Raw genomic sequence first — 4881 nt, 5'->3', positions numbered from 1 at the left:
CTCTGGGTCAGTCTGGATCATGAAGGATGCCTCTTCCATTTTTTTTTTTTTTTTTTTTTTTTTGCTGTCCCTTGGTAATGATTCCTTGATTCCTCAAGGAAGCCTGCCTTTTGTGAGGGCAGATGGATTCTGATGGGCACAGGGGTCATACAAGGGCTGGGGCCCCCTCAGTTTGTGAAAACCTGCATGATTTCATGTGCATGATTCTGATCACATGCGTGATTGCCCTCCGTATCTTGGGATCCCAGTATTAATGTTGGCGTCGCCTGCCTGGCCATCCTCATATACAAAGAAAAGCTGTGCGCAGACATGGTCAGACACAGAGAACATCCAGATGCTCCCTTGCTTTTGTAGGTCCTTAGATGCCATCACTTCACAAAGTACTTTACAGTTTAGATTCTGACGCTGCAAGAACATCGGTAGCTGTCCAAAGTAGTGCTGGAACAGTTGGGCACTTGCTGAGAAAAAACAAACAAACAAACAAACAAGTCTTGGGGCGCCTGGGTGGCTCAGTAGGTTGAGCGTCTGACTCTTGGTTTCAGCTCAGGTCATGATCCCAGGGTCATGGGATCGAGCCCTGCATCAGGCTCCACACTGAGCATGGAGCCTGCTTAAGATTCTTTCTCTCTCCCTCTGCCCCTCTCTCCTACTCTCTTTCTCTCTCTTAAAAACAAAAACAAAAACAAAAAGAACAGCCTCGAACTTATACAATAATCAATTCAAAATGGAAACACATATGTAAACAAAATAATCCATAAACCTATATACTTCTGAAAAAAAAAATAGAACATCTTTGGAATCTAGGGCTAAGCAAAGAACTCTTAGACTTGATACCAAAAGTATGATCCACAAAACGAAAAGTGGATAAAGTAGACTTCATCACATTTTAAAAGTTCACTGTGCAAAGACCCTGTTAGGAAGATGAAAAGACATGGTACAGATGATGAGAAAATATTTGCAAACCACATATTCAACAAAGGACTGGAATCTGGAATATATAAAGAACTCCAAGAACTCAACTGTAACAAATAAACAATCCAATTAGAAAATGGGCAAAAGGCGGGGGCACCTGGGTGGCTCAGTCAGTTGAGCGTCTGACTTTGTCTCAGGTCATGATTTTGCGGTCTGTGAGTTCGAGCCCCGCATTGGGCTCTGTGCTGACAGCTCGGAGCCTGGAGTCTGCTTCGGATTCTGTGTCTCCCTCTCTCTCCCTGCCCCTCCCCCGCTCACACTCTGTCTCTCTCTCTCCCTCTCTCTCTCTCAAAAAATAAACATTAAAAAAAAAAATAAAAAAAAAAAGAAAAGAAAATGGGCAAAAGGCATGAATCAACACTTCACCAAAGGGTCCATACAAATGGCAAACAAGCATATGAAAATATGTTCGGCACGATTAGCCATTAGGAAAATACAAATTAAAGCCACGCAATGTCCCTGCACCTCTATCAGAACAAAAAACAGTGACACTTCCAAATGCTGCTGAGGAGGTGAAGAAATTGGATCCCTTGTACATTTGATAACCGCGAATAGTCCAGCCATTCTAGAAAACAGTTTATGGTTGCTTTAAACAATTAACATATAACCACCGTAGGACAGAGATAGTGCCCTCTTGAGCATTCCTCCCAGAGAAACGAAAAGTTAAATTCACACAAAAACCTGTCTGTGAATATTTACAACAACCTTACTTGAAATAGTCCCGAACCGTAAGCAACCTGGATGTCCTTCGACGGGTGAATGGCTAACCCAAACCATAGTTCATCCATGCCGTGGAACCCTACTCAGCAGTAATAAGAATGAACTATTGATGTAGGCAGCAATCTGGATGAACGTCCAGAGAATTATGCTGAGTTAGAAGAGACAATCCCAAAAGGTTACATGCTGTATGGGTCGGTTTATATAATATATCTAAACTGGCAAGATTACAGAAATGGAGAAACAGTTAGGGACCCTAGATTGCTAGGCTCAAGGAGGGGATGGAGGTATAGAGAAGCTGGTGTGGTTATAAGAGGCCGCGATGAGGAGTCCCTGCAGTGACAGATATTCTTTGCCTGATTGTATCAGTTAACAACCTGGTTGTGATAGCACAGTATTGTCTTGCAAAATGGGAGTGAACTGGCTGAGGGGCACATGGGATCTCTGTATTGTTTCTTACAACCTCACGTGAATCTACAATTATCTCAAAACAAAAATAATTAGTCTAGGCCCGTCTGGGTGGCTCAGTCGGGTGAGCGTCCGACTTTGGCTCAGGTCACGATCTCACGGTCCGTGGATTCGAGCCCCGTGTTGGGCTCTGTGCGGACAGCTCGGGGCCTGGAGCCTGCTTTGGATTCTGGGTCTCCCTCTCTCTCTGCCCCTTCCCCACTCATGCTCTTTCTCTCAAAGATAAATAAACATTAAAAAAAAAATTAGTCTAAAAAGTGAAGTGCTGCATAGATCACCCCAACAGATACTGAATCACCAGGACTATGGGAGGACTTGGATGGAACCAGAAATGCTGCCTGGGAGTCATCTCTTACCCACTTTCTGCCACCACCTCCAAGCTAGTACTGTTTTCCAAAGGGCGCTGAGCCCAAAGCTGGAGTTTTCCTAAAGACCTGAGGTCACCTTGACACTCTGCCCCAGGGAAACATCTCCTGGCCGTTTAGTCCTTCGTATTCTCCATTATCTGGATGTCTCAAAGGCCCCGATGCCCTAGGTTTGGGGGGAAGAAAAAAGAGGCCTTTATGGTTGAAGATTTCCACCAAGGCTCAGATGCTATTAGGGGCAGGGACCAGCATACCACCCTCAGGTCAGACTGGACCAGCTGCTCCTTTGTGGTCACCAGTGCGTAAAGCACCCCAGTTTTACCATGTTCCGGGAGAGTTCCAGCAATAGTTCAGAGGACCTTTCTCTTCTGCCATAGAACCTGCTGTGTCTTCCATATGACTGAATGTTTACTTTATAGAGTCTGAGTCAGCCCACATTAACGGGGAGTTGAACTTTGAATCGGCAGTGTTTGAACTTGAAGGAAGCTAAACCGGTAGAGACTGAGATATTGTTATGTAAAACGTCTAGGTTGTTTCCACTGGCCCGGTGAGGTGGGATAGGCGGCTTATGAGGTCACTTACAAGCAAATAAAGAAGCTACCTTTACTATGCACATCACAGTGAAGACTGAGCATCCTTGCAACCCTACAACATTCCTAACTCCGCCTGCCATAATGAAGGCCTTGTTCTCTAATTCTATACCTTCATAGCACTGACCTGGCAGAGTTCTTACCCCATTAAATACACCTCCCTGAGCAGCCCTGAGCCTGTTTTCTTATATGTAAAACGAGACACAGGTATTTGAAAAATCTCTAAGAATTCTTCCGGGTCTTAAAACTTCTGACCCTAGGAATGGCCTTATCTTCCAGCGCTGCCTTGCAAAACTGTCATTGCAGCGAGTTAAAAATAAAACTGTATCAAACCAGAATTTATTTGGGGGGCGGGGGGGGGTGGTGGGAAGCAAGTCTTTGGGTAAGAAAACAGTACATCGGTGGATCGCTTTGTTGGGAAAAGTAGGCCCCAGTCCTTCATCGGAAGGAAGAGTGGAGGATAAAATATAGAATGAATTATGGTGTTTAAGCAAATGAAGGTAATTTGGGTTTTTCTGCCTCTCTCCCCGGAGGAAAAAGGCAGGGAGGCAGCAAAGAGGAGAATGAAGGGACAACAAGGCAGGACACCTGGAGGAGTATTAAAACCAAGGACTGGTGAACGATGCCAAGTGGAGGCAGGAACGGGGAGGCCGTGACGCGGAGGGCTGGACCTTGAGGCCGGATACAGGCCAGTCTGACCTCCATCTGACCCCCGCCAGGGGAGGAGGGGGCGGGGGTGAGGATCCCGGCTGATATCTGGCTTACTTACCCTTTTCTATTTACCACTTTCTCTAGGAAACCTTGGCTGAGACTTTTCATATGGTGACCTATCCCCTTTTCCACATTTTTACCAACTTTGGTAAGATACTTAGCCTACTCTGCCCTGATTTAGAGTTATTTGCATTTCCGCCTGACATAGCCCACTCACTGGATTGCGAACCCTGCGGGGACTCTAGCCGCCTGGTGGCAAACATAGTAAGAGCCCAATAGTAATTTATTGAATGAAATTTGCTTCTTAGCCTTTCTCCTCTATTCTCCTGGGGGCTTTTAGTTGGAATGAGTCATACCGTTGAGACACAGCAAATAATAATAATGACAATGAACGGGAACATAAAAGGTATTTCTTATTTGAAAAAAAAAAATTTTTTTTTCTGGAGTGCCTTGCAAGCAGGAAATCATATATATGTGATTGGGGTGGGGTGGCGTGAGGGACTGAGCCTTAATATTGAACCACCAGCTCTTTGATCCCATCTTCAAGTGACAAAGATGCACACGGTGTAGACATTCATCCCCCACGTAAAATTGTACGGATGTCTCAGGGAACGCTGCAGGAACAAACTTTAACCTCATGACTTCTATTATTTGGTAATAAAAGGCTTAAAGCACAATGTGAGCTTTTTTTAGATGCTAAGTTCCATGTGAGTGATGTGTTGTTAATTTCATATTAATGCAGGGTGCCAGCAGACCTCAGCGCAGAATCTAAAGAAGAAAATCACTTTCCTGCCGCTCTGACACCCGGTGACCGGCTTGAGCTTATTTTTTGCCATCTCCTAGATGAAATGAACATCCTTCCCACAATGATGCAGTATAGATATTTCCAACACACGGACCATCCTCCCCACTGGCAATCATGGAATGAAAGAGAATTCCTTGCTAAACCATAGTTCTGTCACCAGCGAACACGAAGCCCCTACTAAGCATTAATTGATATTTGTACCCTCACTTCTTCCTTCTCTTTGTGACTGAGACCTCGTAACACCGTGTTTTTC

The sequence above is a fragment of the Leopardus geoffroyi genome, chromosome B2 (genome assembly GCF_018350155.1).
Source record: "Leopardus geoffroyi isolate Oge1 chromosome B2, O.geoffroyi_Oge1_pat1.0, whole genome shotgun sequence".
Lineage (NCBI taxonomy): Eukaryota > Metazoa > Chordata > Mammalia > Carnivora > Felidae > Leopardus > Leopardus geoffroyi.
This window is presented reverse-complemented; position numbering follows the sequence as displayed.